At 39.6% G+C, this 18,961-nt stretch overlaps 1 protein-coding gene across 4 annotated transcripts in view; it reads left to right on the top strand.

The window, feature by feature from the left end:
- Positions 1 to 13,641: 13,641 nt before the first annotated feature.
- The window catches only part of plppr2a (phospholipid phosphatase related 2a), a 47,617-nt gene continuing 42,297 nt past the window's right edge, over positions 13,642 to 18,961 (top strand). For 2 of the 4 annotated variants that reach the window (XM_061026537.1, XM_061026535.1), the window contains exon 1: positions 13,644 to 14,193. The gene's annotated coding sequence lies outside the window, so the exon portion shown is untranslated. Of the gene's footprint in view, positions 14,194 to 18,961 lie in introns of all 4 variants that reach the window. The other 2 variants (XM_061026536.1, XM_061026534.1) reach the window with 2 other exon arrangements.

Genomic DNA, 18,961 nt, shown 5'->3' with positions numbered 1-18,961 from the left:
TGCTCCTTCCAGACAGCCTATCCACATTTGGAGCAGAATCTGGAGAACGTGCTCTCTTTCCATGGCAGAGATGACACTTCCTCTTTGCCCGGGGCTACTCTGCCGTGGCTGGATCTTGGTCAGCAGCACGCTGTGCTGGAGTACGGGGCGGGCGTGTGGGGCAGGCGTGTGCGGCGTGCCATAGCCTGCTTCACCGGGAAGCTCCCGAGCTCCTGCAGGAAGAGCCGAACCTGGTCTGGTCAGCCGGTCATCGAAGCTAATCATGCTGCTCAGAGTGGTGAAGCGCTTTAGGGACATGGTAGCCGTCTCTTCACCCCAGAGGCTGCTGGTGGCCTCCCCCCTGGCGTGGTGCACCCCGGGCAGTAAGAGTAGCCCCACGTATGCCCTCAGCTCCACCGCGTCGACCTCCTTCCACCCATCCTCTTTGTTTGTCTGGTGGACGATAATATCAATCATTTCATCTGTGATGAAAAAATAAAAACTGTCCACTAAGTCATCAGTCTGGGAGGTGGCATAGTAGGTGATCTCGGGAGGGGGGTTCCAGGGGCCCAGTATCGAAAGGTCTCTAGTCGGGGACCAGGTAACGCCGCTCCTCGATATCCAGGCGGGGCAAGGCTCGCCCTATCCCTCCTCCACCACCACCTCCTCCTCGTCCTCCTCCGTAGTAGCCCTCGGCCCCTGGCACATACCGTAAAATCCGGTGTATAAGATTAAAAGTTGGCTGCGTCTTTTACCCCGGTGTGACCAAGATACCAGTATAAAATACTGAAACACGTGCCGTCATTACCGCGGGTGCAGCAGCCACTAACTGCAACCTGATGCGATTAAAAACCCATCCCCATTCATTGTGTATTGAAAGCTGAGTGACGGCGACACAGACCAGCCTGGCTGCGAAATGAACATATTTATGTGTTTCCCTGCAATATCACCTCAGTAAACAACGGCCGATTTAGAATCCGAAGATTCTAGAAGGGCTTTTAACTTCTACACACGCTCGCACAACACCCCACACACACCTAAAGTAGCAGGGGCCTGGTGGCATCGGATACAACTCGAGTTTGGACCAGGGAATATCTGGGCTATTTTAGCTTTACAATAATGCAGGCGGTTATGGATTTTAAACTGCAATAACCCGTGCCTCACACAAAATGTAACTACAGGTTAGCAGCCATAAACATAGATGTTGGAATTAAGTGTATGAACATTTTCCAATGGCTACCAAGGTATCCCTGACTCTATGTTATATAACAATAGTCAACACCTAAGTGTTTTTTCACTGTGTGTCTTAATGCCTTTATTATCTTTTGATGTTATTGGCTGTAAACATTCAGGACTCTTCCTAACAATATGGTCGCAAGCTAAAGCTAACATTGAGCTGAGAAGGGGATTAAACCTAGCTGAATATAAAGCTTGCACATAAAGCTAAATCAAGCCATTGATATTACTGTTTGTAATTCCATTATAATAATACTTATAATATAACACTATAATGTGCAATTATTGTATAACATTTATCAGATTGTTTGAATTGATTTGAATTAGATTGAGTTCAGCATTATGTACTAGGGAATTTGTTATGTAACCTATATAACGGCTGACATCACAATTTAAACATAGAACACGCCACATCATAAGGACAGAAACTCAAGATAATCTTGGGTGAGAGGAGATGCAGTCATTTCGGTATTATAGACATACTGAGATATTGAGAAGCAAATATTCATTGAACCTTCAGACACCAGTACAAAAAGTACTCTGAAACTTTGTAGAAGGAACCTTTTCATGACCCAACTTGTTTGGTGGTAAGTCTTTACTTTAATATTTCGTATTTGAAGAAAAACATGCAGACAAAAATAACTTGAATTTTCCCAAAGAGGCTTGGTGTTTGTTGGTTTTGTTTAATTTTGGAGGTCAAATAGAGGAATCAGTCTTATTTCAGTCTGTTTCATAACCTGATTAAAAAGTCATGAATCCTGTGGACAGCAGGGGCGGATCTATGGGCAGGCCAGGATGTGCACAGGGCCACCCAGATTGACAAGTGGCCCATCCAATCAGAATCATGACCATAATGTGAATAATTGAATGAATGAATATAAAAACTTAAAGAAATTTAGAATTGAAAATATGTATAGTAGTTTTTAAAAAATTAGGAATATTTGGAACTTCTTCTCCCCGTCTCACGTACCACTGACATCACGCAAAATCACATTTTGCGCTGGCGGTTTCGTGCATCTTTAGCCAGATGGAAAAAGAACTACGGCGAAATAGCTTTCTTTGAGCAACTTTAACATTTTTTTTAAAAAGTTTCATCACTGTTTGGGCCTGCAAAAATGAAAACCGCAGCTGCACTAAGACATGTAAACATCGTGGATACCAGAAGGCATCAGCAGTCCTACAAAGACCCTTTACAGGCTGTCAGGTCAATAGGCATTCACAGCTCATGATTATGGTACGTTTGTGTTCACGCTGATCAAATGAATCGGAATTAGAAAGTACAGTATAAGACCTTATAAGATTCTTACTAAAAATGTATATACATGTCATAAACATTAATAAGAGGTTTATTAACATAAATAAGACTTAAAAATGATTAACTGTAGAATTATAGCATTTATTTTAGCTTTGGAACTCACTCAGAAACTTATAAGACCATTCTTAACCTTTATAGGCAGCTTCTAAACATTAATAACACAGTAATAAACAGTACATACTAAGTCCGTTTTTCGTCTGAAATTGACACAAGTTAAAAAAAGAAATATGATCCCATGTTATGTCAATCATGTTTGCACACTAACGCTGAAACTTTAGTACGTCAGTATTTCTTTCAGAACAGGATTGATTTTCTGCGTTTTTTCACATCATCTTCACAGCTTGGCCACTGCGTGATGAGTACGAGGCATTTTGTTTCATACTGCGAATTTTCGGAATTAATAGAAAAATAAACGCATCGGACTCAGTGTGCAAGGTGTCTGTGCGTAATGTTTTTTTCCGGATTACGGATCAAAAAAACTCAACACTAGCTGAAATTACTTTTAGAACAGCCTCTTTAACACTCTGCTGCTAACTGTACCTGACATTTTGTCCTCACAACCCATGAGTGTGTTATAGGCCATCTATAAATAACCAGTTATACATTAAAGAGCTGAGGGCAAGTTCAAGTGTGATGGCTCAGATCTCACTTCACCTTCGGAGGATTTCATGGTGACCTACAATCCTCCACACTTCTTCTGTGTCACAAACACTTTGAACTGTCTGTGTCATGTCACATCACCACAGGAGAATTTTTTAAAGATTCTGTCCAGATGGAGCGCAAAGACATACTCCCATCATCTCTCTTCCTCTCCCACCCAGTCTCCCTTCATCGTCCTACCTAATGAGGCGCTCTGCTTCAGCATGTGGGTGTTTTGAAGTAAGTCTCAGCAGCCTTGAGCACCAGTATGGATGCTTGTAACACTGTCAGAACCTCAGGGTGCTGCACATTTCACTCTGTCCCTCTCTCAGATGCTTGCAGTTCCAGCTGGCAGATACATATAAACAGATAGAGGTAAATTAATTCATTATTGCAGGATTATACAATAAAATTACAAGTTGGGTATTTGTTCCAACATACGAGTGATATGGATCAATAGTTTTGTATTTCTAAAGAGTTAATGACTCTCTTGAACTTTTTTAATTGATTGTTATAATATAACTGCAGCTTAGTTACCTTAGCAAAGCACGAAGATTGTTAAAGGCTAACCTGACTTTGTTTGAGGTGAAAAAAAAAATGTCACCATGCACCTCAAATCTGCCCAACTTATTAACATTTCATATATTTATTTTCTATGTTCGAAACTGTACAAAAAAAGGACTGTGTGTGGGATGGGTTGTCACACGCCTAATACACGCATGAGAGCCTAAAATCCTGAAATTTAAGTGACACATCAATCTTCTAAACTTTTATGTTCTTCCTTTAGTCTATATCGGTAACTTTTGAACTTTAGAAGCCTTTTCAAAGCAAGACTTGAAGTAACATACTTTAATATAATTGTAATGAATCAATTAAAAGGTAAAGAACGAATAACAGAGTATGTCTGAAGTCTGAAATCACACACGACTCAATGTAATAGTGAATACACCATTCTGTAGTGGTGTATGCACTCATTGGCCCTCACTTATCAACCGTACGTACGACAGTTGGTGTACGGTAATTTCCACGCAAAGTTTGGTAATTATCAAATTTGGACGTGAGCGGTACCGCTCATATCCCACACCAGGTCTCAGCTCGTGTATGCACGTGTTCAACAGTGTGGACTTTCGGTGCAGCGAATCTCTGTCTGTCGGAGCGTCATTAGATCTACTATAACAGTGTCTGTTAAGACAGGCAGACAGAGGTTCACACATTTAGTTGTTAGATAAGATATGGCATCTAAAATGTATTTTATATCACGCTCCACCTCAAACCATCTCTGTATTGTTACATTGCTTTTTAAATAATGTTGAGCAGCGCGAGCTGTCAGGTGATCTCTTAAGTTGTGTGTTATATTTGATGAATTCATGTTTTTTAATCGATTTACTTTAAAGATTAGAGAGGCTGCTTTCGGTAAGGCCTACATGTTTAACGTTCATGCGCACAGGAATATCACTGCAGAAAATATTGAGAGAAATTAAAACAGAAAAACTAAAAACAGTTACATCAAAAGGACAAGAAAAACCTCCAGAGGAAACTAAATACAACTTTTAGCCTCTGAAATATGAAATATTTAAGAATACAGAACATCAACATTAGGTCTTAACTAATCGGTATGTCCGGAGATTTAAATAATAAATAATATGCTGATGTGCCACGTGTTATCAGCAGACAAATTTAGGCCAGACTACAAGTGACATGATAACAAATAAAGAAATCTGGGGACTGTAAGACAGAGTGAGGACCTTCTTGTATCTCAGTGTTAAGTTCTTATGTTTAGGCTATTCAGATGACAAATACACATTACACAACATTTGGTCAAACACTTTATTAATTTGATGTTTCAGGTTTTCATTAATCTCTTTTAAAGTCTCATTAATGGCTACATTTTAGCGATCGTATGGTCTTACCACATGTTTTTAAACTAAAAGTAAAAAGTTGTGATTATATTATAGCCTAGATTATGTACGTTACATATCACGGATGTTAAATTAAATATTAAAAACTCTGCTGAAGTTCGGTTATCCACACCAACGCTGTTGAGATTTCCATGCAGGCGCATTTCTTCTGACACGCTTTAATCCTACATTTCAGGCTGCCAGACAACACAATGTTATTCCTCTTTACTTTTCTCTGTTATGGTGTCACTCATGTCATATCTCGCTTCTCTTCTTTGCCGTATTATGTATCTCCATGCCGTGAACTCTGGGGGCGAGGATAGCTAAACCGTAAATATATAGGGGCGTGGTATTTAAATGGCGATCGTTTCCAGCCGCCACACTTATCAACACCCGGTCATGATCAGCCAGATACGCACGTGTCGTACAATGATTTGTACACCAGACTGATAAGTGAGGGCCATTGTATCTCAAAATGCATGAAAAGAAGTGTACAGTCAGTGGTCACTACCCAAGCAATATACCAACATACTTCACTTTCAAATCTTTTCCTGAGTGGAAAGTCGCTCTCTTGACAGCTCTCAGACAGTTGAGAGGAGCGCAACCAGCATGAGCACAGAAACACAAAAAAAGTTCATATTTGGTGGCACTTCTGGAAGCCGTTTCAATACAAAGTAAAGGATTTCCTAATTATTATTCCTAATGAAGATGATGATGGGCACGTGACTGAAGTCTGTTCGCACAAGTTTTGGTGCAAAATACGTTTCCTTTTTTTTTAAAGTTAGCATTTTTTATATATTTTTTGACATTATTTAATTGTTTTATGAAAATACACTCAGTATATTATTAGGTAACGCTGATATTCATTCAGTTATTAATTGTTATTGAGTCTCAGCTAGACAGTAATGACGTCATTGTCGGCAGCCTGCAAATGAGCGAGTAGTAGCTGAAGAGTTTTTTTTATTGTGTCCAATGAGTGCACTATATAGCCCACTCCCGAGGGAGGATGGCTTTGGTAATGGTTGTGTAATTGAACACAACCCTAGTGTTTTCTATGACAACCTTTGGGTGCAAAAAACCCTCCTCATGAACGTAAGATATAAAGATTCAGAGTAGGGAGTGTCAGAAACAATAAAAAAGTGTTTTTTGTTGTTGTCATAGACCTTATTAAACTTGGACATAGTTGCAGTGACACCACCCATTGGTTTCTTAAGATAGATTTGATATTGGAATAGCCATACAAATGCTGTCTCAAGCTTACCCCTGGTCATTCTATCAACAGGCAAAGAGCTGGAGCAGAGGTGAGGTGAGCTTTTAGCCTGTTAATAGGTTCTGGCTTCATCGCGTCACTTATTACAATGCATAACTCTTAACCTTAATCAAATCAAAAAGGATTAGTAACCACAGAAAGGATCCCCAGACAGTGTGAATCATTAAAGACTTTTCTTGACCAAAACTGTTCTTTGCACTTAATTTCTACTCATCATTAAGTTTTCTGCAATCACTGATGCAGATGATTACAAAATGTGCAACATCTTTTTACAGCAGAGCAAATCTGACTTTGCATTTCTAAAAAACTCATGATTAGTCCTGAAAAAAACAACACTGCAGACAAATCTTTTGACCAATGCCAATCACTGCTGTCAGTTTGATATACATATATAAACTATTTGATGTGAAAAACTGAAGAGTTCAAGCACAAAGTGACAATATCAGGAAGTTTGAGTATCTTTACCGCATAACTCCTCTACCTTTCTCTGCTCAGGGATATCTGCGTCATGCGAGAGAGCAGTTGAACAATTTATGACAATGTTTACATTAAACAGCATAATACTGCAGAGTGACATTGTCATAATGTTGCTTCTTTCCTGATGTTCTGTTGCTGGGCTACTAGCAGTTAGCTAACAGTATAGAATTGTGTGCCTTAGTTGCCCATGTTGAACTATATTTACTATTCAATCTCCATAAACTGTGGACCAAACACAGCTTGACAATCAGCCTTTTCTTACACCCTGCACACTGTGTCCCTATAGTTGTCACTAGATTTGCTGTGTAATGTGCCAATGTGTGCACCAATGTGTGTTGAGGTCTCAAAATGAGATGTGGTTAGACAAATTTGTGTTGCACTGTTGTCACGCAGCTGCAGAATGAGTGTGTGCCGGTTACGAACAAAAAATGGACTGGTCTACAACAAATAAAATATTGTAATTTTTCTAATTACAATTAACTGAAAGGCATTTAAACTTTTAAAATTTTTGCGATTTAAACAAAGAGCAAATAAAATATGATAATGGAGCATTCATTAAAACTTCTACAATATGATCTTTAACATTTTTGCAAATATTGAAGTTAATTAAAAAAAATGATATCTTGAAAATCTAAGTCCATTCAAAATCTATTTTTTGTCATTCATAAATGTGTAAAGGTTAGGCTGAGTCCTTTTTTTTCCTGATAATAATTACTTAATCTTAACTGAAATAAAGTGTCAATGTACTTCTATTTTAACAGAGTCTGCAAATAATTTACCACATCTGGAAGAAAAAAAAAAAACCTGCAACAACATTGCAACAAAAAATCCTACTTTTAAAATATAAATGTATTTTCAGAATAACAAAAGCACCATTATCTATAAAACTGTTGATATAACTGAACTGCTGATTGAGATGGTGATCTCATTCTATGACAGTTAAATCTAAATGCATCAGATTTTATGAGCTCATCTTTTTTTTTTTTTGTAAAATCTTAACCTGAAAGTACCTTACTGGTAAGTCATGTTGGAGTTAAACACAGATTTATTACCTATAGTGGAGCCAAAAGTGGCATAAGATTTCAGCAAATGGCCCTCTTACAAAGCACTTAAATAAATAAATATTTCATCCACTGCAGGAACACTGTGTTTGCCTCTTCGGTACTAAGCTTTAAAAGCGTGTTCTTTAAAATCTGCAGCCAACTACTTTCACAGATGATGCTGGGGTGCAATTGAATACAGTAAAGTGGTCGAAAAGTCAAAACGAGTTTAAATGAAGTCAAATGGAGACACTATAAAGGTCTGAATGACAACTAAGTCATGTGGTTATCTGTCGTTTGTCAATATGAACGACCCGCCTTCATTTAATTTATTGTAATTGTAAAAGTATTGATTTACTTTTAGACACTTGGATATTTGCTTCTAATTATAGGCCCAAGTGTAAGAAGGAAAGTGTCTTTAATAATTTGACAAATGTAATGTAATTGTCATTGTCATGCAGGTTTGCTACCTGTCACTAACATTACTTTGCACTTTCCTCCATTGAAATGAGCCTGCCTATAACCTTCCACAGCCTGGAGTCGTAACCATTTACATCTCATTATAAAAACATTGCAATTCTACCTCCTTGTCCCCTGCTTCAGGACCCCATCTGGTGTGTTCACAATGACATGCATCATTTCCCTCAGTGCCCGAGGGGTTTATAGCTAGCCTACACGACCATGGGACCACTCCACTGATCCTGTGTAAATGGGTGGGGGGGTGATACTAACCAACTGCAGCTCAGAAATCAAACCACATGAGATGGAATGTATTTTCCAATTACCATGAATGAAGAGAACACCTGCAGTAGACCCCCCTTGATATTTTCAGAACCCTGCCCTCACGCTGCTTTGTTATGGTCTGTCAGTAATGGCATTTCACCAAGACATTCCTGATACAGCAGAGCTCTAGGACAGGGGACAATGCTTTGACCAAAAATCTGAAAATACACAGTTGGCATGAGTAATTTAGACTCAAGGAGAATTATATTTTTTTGGAAGCATTGCACTTTGTAAAAACAGGCAGATTTTATTGATGAATGTCCAGTTGCATTTTATGTGTAATTTAGGTTTATGATACAGAGTTTTGTGACAGGAGCTGTCAACTATTTATTGTTTGACTGTGTTAATAGCTGACATTAAGTATTTCTACTGAAAGACATGATGTTATTGGACAGATCTGGTTTTAAAATAACCACAGCTATGAGATTCATCGTGTGTTTAACTCTAAGACAAAGCCTGAGATCAAGCTGGTTGTAGACACAGAAGAAAGGATAGTGTAGGTATGTGCTCCTTTGTTGTCGAGCTGATTAATGATTTGCCCTTGTAGACCACAGCTGGAGCTTACAGCTTAATGATACAGGGGCATATGAGTGTGTATGTTTGCTGGTGGGGGTGGGGTTTGTGCAGGAATTGTGTGTTGGTAATAAGGGGGGAATGTGTGTATCTACGTAAGGTGTGTTAATATGTTTGAAATGGGTTATTAGGTTGGATGCTTATGTGCCCCATTGTGTTTCCTGCTCTCTGGACTGTTTGGATGGTACATGTTGGGTATGGATGAGGACAATTTTCTTAGTTAGTTCTGCCTAAAGAGAAATACACATATTCTGTCAGTGAGATGAAAAGATTAATGAAATACTCATGTCTTTACAGACAATATGAAGCTACAGTTGCAACTTTTCATGGCCGAGCATTAAGACTGCAAAAAAGTGAGAAAGCCTGTCTGCCCCTGATTAAAAGGTAATGCTCATCTACAAGCTGCGTTTGTTGTAATTTATAATGAATGCATTGATTGAACAAATTAAGTTCAATGTGTCTTTAAAAAGCATTCACTCTAGTTTTAGCATACAGACAATATTTACAGACAGATACAGATACTATTTAATCTCTGGCAAGAGAGCACATTGTTTGTTTTTGGTTCTGGTGATGGAAAACTAAAACATGTTTCTAAATTGGGTGAGCATAGAAAATAGTTGGCAACTTAGCAGAGCACTGTTATAAGTGAAGAGAGTAATGCAGAAACTGTTGAAATATGTAGCTATGATACATTAAGTAATAAACAGTTGAAATAAAGCTGAAGGGGAAAGAAAAATACTTTGAACAAAAGAAATTGCATAATATGAATTGTACAAATAGTTTGTTCAAGGTATTTAACAGTTTCTTAAAAGTAATGTGGTAAAAATGTTTACATGAACAAACTAACCTAACAGAGTCAAGGCCTTTGCACACTGAGTATGTTTTTTCAGATGCGTTTTTTGGATCCGTAACCCAGAAAAATAAAATTGTAGGCACAGGCACATTGCACACTGAGTCCTTTATCCACCTATGCTTTTCATTTTCTACTGAGGGCGCACTCACACTAGCAATCCATACCATGCCCAAGCACGCTTAACCCATAAAGTCTAGTTCGTTTGACTAGTGTGAATGCTCTGATCCGTGCTCAAGCACGGCACACTTCCTTTGCCCTGGCACGCTTCGAAGAGGTGTGCTTAGGCACGGTACACTTCATGCACGAGCACTGTGTTCTCTATAAACTAAGCATGCTTTACGTAAAGCCATGCATGTGTTGTATATAGTATGAGACAAAATGTCTCGTGCTCCTCATGCAAAGTGATCAAGAAATTAAGATGATTTTGTGGGGGTCCGTCCTCATGAAAAAAAGACAAGAGCGAGGAAAGTTTCACCTGTCATTAAATGACAGTTTTTCCTTTTGATAAGGAGCTGCAGAATCCTCCCGATCGCTTGCAGGTGTATTTCAGGATGTCAGTGGTCCAGTTTTAATGCGCTGCTCTGGAATCATCACATACTAATTACCACCAACCAACTGATCCTGAACAGCGTCTGGCAGTACGGTAGGGACGTTAAAGACACACACACACACACACACACACACACACACACACACACACGCACGCACACACACACACACACACACTCTCACACACACACACACACACACACACACACACACACACACACACACACACACACACACAGGGCTGGATGAAAAAAAAATGACATACAAAAGTTTGGTAATCAGTATGCAAACATAACTGACATAGCATGAGATTGTATTTTTTTTTTTAACGTGCCTCAATTTTGGATGTAGAAAACAGACTCATTGTGCAATGGCCTTAAAGCATTAACATCATCCAGTTTAAATGGGTTTCACCAGTGATAACTCAGGTGGACTGTAGTTTTGCACATCTCAAAGCCACTGTAAGGCGTTTTTATCTGGATGAGGAATAGACTAAACGGTGCCTCTAACAGAACAAACAGTTATATTCACAATGAAGGATACTTTTCACTGTTGAAATGAAGTGATAAGAGATAAGAAGATGTACATTTCTGGCCACATTGGCGGACCAAAATGAAACAAACTGAAAGTTTCTCAGGAGCTTTTCTTCTCACAAGCTTGTTTTTTTTCCCAGCTCACAGTTTCAGACGTGTCACTCTGGCCAAACGCTTTGCTTGAATGCACATCTGCTGTTAAACTGACCTTGAATCGATTTCTTGAATTATTGAAATGGGGACCATACAGTGCTAGTATGCAGTTGAGGTAAAGAACGCATATAACTGTGGCAAGGCTCTTATGGATGCTTGTACTCATGCATACATGTAGTGCACAGATAAAATGTATTACTGAATTTATGGTTGAGAGATGTGCATGAATGAGTAAATGTGTATCTGAAAACAGTATTTTCATCTGATTGACTAACGTGTTATATGGGCATAACTGAATTTATGGCAGTGAGTTGTGCATGAATGAGTAAATGAGAATGTGCAAACATTGCTTTTGTCTGATTGACTGATGTGTTTTTGCTGTAGTTGTGTATGCAAGGGCAAATTTAGATATCTGTCAAATAAGCTGCTTTCCTTTTGCACTTTTCTTCTCTTTTTTGCTCTGCTGTGCCCTTCTATACTGATCATTGTCATTTTTTCCTTTCGATGAAAAAAGGAAGGAGTTTGAAGGATTCCATTGCTTGAGAATGACGAGTGAAGCTAGAGGGGGGGATGGACAGAGATATGGAGCAGACTATTTGGCCAGGAGGAGAGTAGACCCTTGGGACATGCATCCCAATGTGCTGTAAACCATAACAGCCCCATAACAGGCAGATTTCTCATTTCCACGATGCTCAGGCCATATCTCATCTATACCGACAGTCCCACTGAGACAGCACATTGTTGGAGGAGGGGAAAAGGGACCTCCTGAGCGGAGAATACACATAATACCACATACACACAATGCGGGGAATAAATATAATTTAATTTGAGAGATAATTCAGGGACTGGGCTTTAAAAAAACAAACATCATAGGTTTGACGTGATGCCTTTCTGATTCTTTTAGGATCATGGGTTTGAAATATGTGCAGCTGGAGTGATTGTTCTGTTGAAGAGAAATGGATTTGTCAGTTTTTGCTTTTTTATTTTTGGTCCATATTGAAGCTGGCACGTCAGCCATTTTACCATTCAAGAAAATATGTCACTGGTGCTCTTTCCTCTTCTTGATGTACGAGCATTAATAAAATATAAATCTGGAGCAGTGTGCACATAAAAAGGCTAGTGGCGCCTAATGCCTCTGAGGTAATGCCATATTAATGAAGAGTGGGCAGGGCAGAAACCACCAGCAGCCCTCCTAACAGAAAGGCCTGAGGTTAACCTCTTGATTCATTTTGCACCTCTGGGTCTGAGTCCACCTGTCCTCTTGTTGATGTGTGCATTACAAAGGAGGATAATTCTCTGTTTTTGTGATTCTGTAGACTTATTTCTTACCAAATAGATTTGTAATTTATCTAGTGACTAACGGGGAAATCTGAACATAGTTCCAAGACCTGAGTCAGGTGCCATGTGAACCTCGCTGCATTAAGCATTAATGTAGTATTTTTTATTGTAGAACAACAACAAGTAAAATGATTCAAATAAGCTGAATGAGTGAATCTTATACATATTACTTTTAAGCTTATTAGATTGACAAAAGCGTAACAAAACATCTCTTTCCCTTGATCCGCCTAACATAAGCAGAACTTGTAAAAAAAAAAATAGTAATCATGTTACTGTCTCTCCATCTCCAAACAGTTTTGTATTCAAATCTGAACCAAGTGAAGCAATCATCCAACCAACTTTTCTTTTTTCTAGAGGCATGCTGCTAGTATGATTATATCGATCATCCAATAGAAATTCATTTAAGCCTCATGTTTTGTCATCACTACTACTTTCCTTTCAGAATTGTTGCCACCTAGACCCTCAAAGAAGAAGTCCATCAGAGATGGCTCAATTTGAAAAAAAAAAAAAACATCCTGCTCTCTCAGCAGCTTGACAGCAGAAGATGATGTATTTTTTTTAATATGTCCTCCTGAATTTATTATGACCAGAGATGATTCTTGAGGGTTCCTGCAGAACACCAAAGTTCATTCATATTTTAAACTGATGGCACCACTGTCCAGACAGTCTGGCAAGACTCTTTTCCCTTTGTCACCAGCGTTGACCTGTGATGTATACATGTGCTCCAGGAGAGATAGATCAATAGCTGTGTATCATTAACCTACATCTAGAGTGAGCTGATCTGGAGGCTGGAAACACCACACACATGAACAGCCTTCCTTGTTCATAGTCTACAGCATCCCTCTTTCTTTCCACTAATGTTTGGGTCAGGTTCATGTCCTCCTGAACATCCATTCATAAAGGGGAGGAAATGAAAGAGGGGGGAGGGAGGAGGGAGGAAAGGATAGATTGTAGGGAGATAAGGGGAGAGATGGACAGAGGGAGAGAGAAGGGGAGGGATGAAGAGGAAAAACAAGCTTTGAATACAAATGAGCTGACACACAATGCATGCCCTCCCTCCCTCTCTCCTTCTCTCTCTCTCTCTCTCTCTCTTCCACTCGATTTCGGTCTCTCTCACACACTGAAACACTTTTGCTCCCTCACACACATGTTCTTCGCTCTCTCCATCTCCTCTGTGTTGCCTCATTGGACCATGCTCTGCACAGGAGGTAATTTCAGCCACTTAATTCATTAGGCATCACTGGTTGTTGGAACAAGCTAATTAAAAGGAGGCTTAGTGAGAGTGTGTGTGTGTGTGAGGAAGATTCAGAGACTGAGAAGCTGCTGCTGCAGCTGCTGTCGCTGCTGCTGCTGCTGCTGTCGTTGTCTCTCACGCTTTCACTGTGGATGAGGAAGGACCAGGGGAGAGTGCAGGCAGAGGGACGAAGAAACCAGCAGAGACCGACAGCTAGGTGGAAAAAGATTTTCACACCCCTTTGCCATCCTCTGCTCTGACATGGCCACCGCATAGGAATCTGGTGCCACGGCAACCATCGGCTTGGGGACGAGGTGTCCGAGGTAAGCTGTGAGGAAGGATGACTGGATAGGGTGGTTCTATAAGCGTTCTCTGCCAGGGGAACAGTCATGCTGAGGAAGTCACTGTTTAGAATTTTTCTGCACATTAAGTGGATAATTTCTTCCCCAGGTCTAAGTGTGTGCCTGGGGTGTGTGTGTGTGTGTGTGTGTGTGTGTGTGTGTGTGTTAGTATTTGTATGTGTTGTGTGGTTGGGGGAGTGTCTCTCTGTGTTTTGGTATTCCCCGAACAGAAGACCTAATTATCCAGCAGCCGGTAAATCCTGTTATGGCTTTTCTCCCCTCCTTGACTTTTCTCCATTAATAGTGGAGGGATTGCTGTATATTCGGAGAAGCGGCATGTTTGTTTGTTTGTTTGTTTGTTCTTGACTCAACTCAGGTGTAAAATATAGGTGCATTGTTTGTGGTTGCACCATCTGTGTGTGCACAACAATTTAGCACATACGGCTCGTGACTATGATAATCCGTGGTTTGAAATAATGAAAATAGGAACCGCAAAGCATGTGACAAACACCAAAACAGAATCAAGGCAACATAAGAGCTGAGGGAAGTCTGAGGGAAGGTGAAGTGAGGCTTTACCCCGATCAATAGTGACAGCATGGGCTGCAGGTAAACGGTCCAAAAAAAAGGAGCAAGACTATTTCCATCTGCGCTGAAATTGCTCTGCAGTCAAAGTCTTGAATATGTAGGTTATCCCTCTGGATGTGGCACACACAAATTAGAGAACGGCTGACTGACAGCTGGCATTTTAACGCTGAATTGCTGCTGCTTCACTTGTGTTTCCACTGCATAAGCAGATGAAGTAATATGCCATATTAAACAGTTTAACATTGTAGTATGAGAGAAATAACTGTACAATCGAGCTTGATCCAGATTTCTGTCCTCGTCTAGCCCATACATGTAATATGTATGTGCATGTGTTAAATGTGTGCACAGAAAAGTGCACTGTGTGTCCTGGGGCAGGATGCCGGACTGCAGTGGTAGGAGAGAGAGGACATATGGCCTTCTGGGTCTCTACCCTTTGACTGGAGCCCTCCGAGTGTCAGGCAATTCAAATGTCTTGCTCTCCTGCTCTCCTTGTGTGTCTGTGATGATGATGTGTGTTGTTGCTAAGACAACTTTTTCCTCCTCTCATCTCCCCCATTTTGATTTCAGTGCCTTCATGTTTTTTTTTTTTTTATTCTGATTTGTGTGTGGAGCATGTGTGTCTGTAGTTTTGTCTTTGGCTCTCATCGCGCGCTCTCCGTGTTTCCCCTCATACAACACATGTCTGTCTACTCATCCGTCTCTGTCTCTGTTGACAGATGAGTTTGATTTTCTCTGACTGATGGGTGTACTATCAAATTAGTCTCCTTTGCATTCAGCCCCCTCTAATCAGATCAAAACCAGTCGGACCGCCTCTTCTGCATAGCAACTAAATTACACACAAGCACACAAATCAGTTCATTATAACCGGCTTTTGGCAGTCACAAGCCTCCAGTAACAGTGATGTGATGTGTGTTATTTACAAAAAAATCTGTTCAGTAACTTCTCCCTTTGCTCTGTGTTAAGTCCAAACATGATAGTGCAGAGGCTTGAGGTGCGGTGAGTGCATTTAGAGTCTACCAAAATGAAAATCTGAGTAAAAAAAGCTCTAAAATTATTTTATAGGCTACACGTTGTTCCGTATAAACCTAGCTTGTTTTGTTTGTATACAGTACATGTTAGACCTATTACCTAGAAAACAAGTATTTCATCAACAGTATGGGTAATAGAAACATATTATAATTCACCTTTGTACACATGGTGCTCATGATTGCAAAAGGTTTCTTATTTACACAGTAATTACTAAGCGCCATTGGTTGGTGATTGACTGGTTTGGTGTTTTGTGTCCACCTTGTAATTGTTAATTAAATAATCACTCTGTTAGCTTCAGTGAAATATCTGGCAGTGTGGATGCTAATGATTTAATAAGACACAGAAAAGAGCCAGTCGCCAACTGTGTCTGTCTGCTGTTTGCTGCTGAGCAGGTGTTATAACAAAGCAGTGAATATGTTCTCCGTACAGCTAAACAAAGAGCGGGAGCTTACTTTCAAGCTTTGTAAAGCCTTGCATATTCATTCTTAATAAAAGCAAACCTATTCAGATTGTGTGCTTAGTCATTAGATTAAGCGTTTCAGGCAATATCAATTATAGCAGCTTTAAAAACATGTATACATATGAATGTTGCATATCTGTGTTGTTCAAGACGTCTCCAATCAATCAATGTCAATTTTTATTTGTATAGTGTCAACTCATAACAAGTATTATCTCGTGACACTTTACAAAAAGCAGGTAAAAGACCTTACTTATTGCTATATTACAAAAAGCAGGTAAAAGACCGTACTCTTTGTTTTTTAATACTACAAAAGAGCAGGTAAAAAGACCTTACTCATTGTTATGTTACAAAAAGCAGGTAAAGGACCTTACTTATTGCTATATTACAAAGACCCGGCCGATCCATCATGAGCACTTTAGCAAAGCAGCAAAAGTTACAGTGGTAAGAAAAAGAAATGGAGCTGGTAAAGTAACAAGTTATGTTACTATTTACTTTTATTAAGAAGTAGTAAAGCGATCTTTTTGTTTTTCTATCAGTTATATATCTTAGTTAGTGATTCAATTCTTTTGTTGCGTGTAAGCTTTTAGCTCACTTTCCATGTCCCGCATACTGAGCTGTGGGCAGATTTCCTTTAATTAGTTTGCAAACTGTCACCCGAATCAGCACTCATGGAAAGCTACTGAGAAACACTCACTTACACCAAGTGTGCGTGGGACAGCTTAGAAGTCTACACATGGGGAAAGTAACAAGCTTCCTAATTCTTTTTCTGGTTTTTTTAAGCGACATCATCCCTGGCTAGTTGTCCCACTTATCATTATTGTTCTTCAATCATCAAAAGCTTTCTGCACCTCATGTCTGGCCACCAGAGTGTTTTTCACCCATAACACGGTTAAATCTCCAGGAGATCCACCACCACCAACTCACAGCTCAAGTTGTGCACTTCCTCAGCTGGTGGGCCAAACTGTGGGAGAGAGCCTCTTTGTGCATGCCTCCCACAGAGTGAATGAAACACAAAGCAACACGTCCCAACAGCCTCTTGTGGAGAAGAAACAGGAACGATTCTCTTTGTTTCTTGTTCTCTCACTGTTTGTTTCTGTTACCTGGAAGTTCTGCTTGTGCACCCTGATACTGATACTTTAAAAAAAAAAAATTTGGGACGAGCCTCACACACCCACACATCATGCACACACAGAGTTGTAGGCTACCAACCCTCACTAAGAGCAATCTTGGTTGGCACATTGCGTTGTTCTGAGGGCTGCTAAGAGCTTGGCTTCATGCCTTATTCATCCCTCAGGCCTATTCTTTCTACCAGTATAGAAGGGATTAGGTGGAAGAAAGCTCCCTCGCAAATAACACAACACTCACCAGCAGAATAGAGGTTAGAAAACCTGTTTCTACCAATCAATTTGATAGAATCATTTATGGTTAGTGCCTCATAATATGTTGTGGCTTAAGGCGTTGACATTTGAAAAGAATATGCCTCTCTATCTGTTGGAGAATAAGATGAGAGAATTGATGTGACTCTCCTCTTAATGACTCTGCTGTCAATGTCTTGGTTGCTCTTTAATCTGGAATATAATGGTAACACTTTTTCAGATAGCTTTACGTGACTTGCAACCTGGAACAAAGTATTAATCAACTTTTTACCTGTCCTGTGGCCTTTCAGTTGGCTGCCTGAAGTATCTGCTGCTGGCCAATTACTTGCTTCCACATATTAACTGTAATACACTGTGACTCAGTGGAAGAGTGGGTCGTCTTTCAATTTAAAAGTTGGTGGTTTGAACCCCAGCTCCTGCTGTCTACATGTTGAAGTGTCCTTGGGCAAAACACTCAGTCCCAATATGCTCCTGGTGGCATAGTCAGCGGCGTAAGAATGTGTGATAAGTCATTTTGTTGAGAACTTTCTATACGAGACTCTGCCATCAGTGTATGAATGGGTGAATATGGAATGTGTAAAATTGCTTTGAGAGGTCAGAGGTTTAGAAAAGTGCTTTACAAATAGATTCAATTTACTTTAACATATACTGTAGATTTATTGCAGATCAAACAAAGCCCCTTGGAAATATAAGGTTCTATCTGAATCACATGCAGTTTTGAGATGTTTAGCTTAAAGGCTTTGGATTCAAAATAGAAAAACTGATAGGTGGTACAAGTGTCCTCGTATACCTGAAAATAACAGATGATATCAAAAATCTATTACATTTGTAAAAAAAAAAAAAAAAAAAAGCACTGTTTCGGACGTGTCTTTGGTTTGGGTAAGGTGGATGCCTTCAATGAGCAGTGTAGTGACATCACAGAGAAGCAGAACCTGATTTGTCCTCTTGTGTTCATGCCAAGTCTGATTGGTCCACAGATAGACCCTGAAGTTGGACTTTGACCTTGCAGATAGAACTTTCCTTCCTTTTAAGATAAAAGAAAAGTCCAACAATACATAAATCAAAAACAAAAGAACACCTACCAAAAGCTTTATCAGTTACCAAAGAAAAATAATATTTAAATAACTCAATTTTGACAAAAATGTCAGATAGAACCTTAGAGTTCCAAAGGGTATGCCTCCAAATGATTATGCCTGGATGTCGTATTACAGTATAACTCAGTATGAATGTTAAATGGTTCCTTGCCTAATACAGTTCATGTTTTTGATCGTCAAGTTTACGTCCATAAAGTCTTGCCATC

Source organism: Labrus mixtus, chromosome 20, assembly GCF_963584025.1.
Source record: "Labrus mixtus chromosome 20, fLabMix1.1, whole genome shotgun sequence".
NCBI classification, from domain to species: Eukaryota; Metazoa; Chordata; class Actinopteri; order Labriformes; family Labridae; genus Labrus; species Labrus mixtus.
The sequence above is the reverse complement of the archived record's forward strand: the minus strand, read 5'-3'. Positions and strand labels throughout refer to the sequence as shown.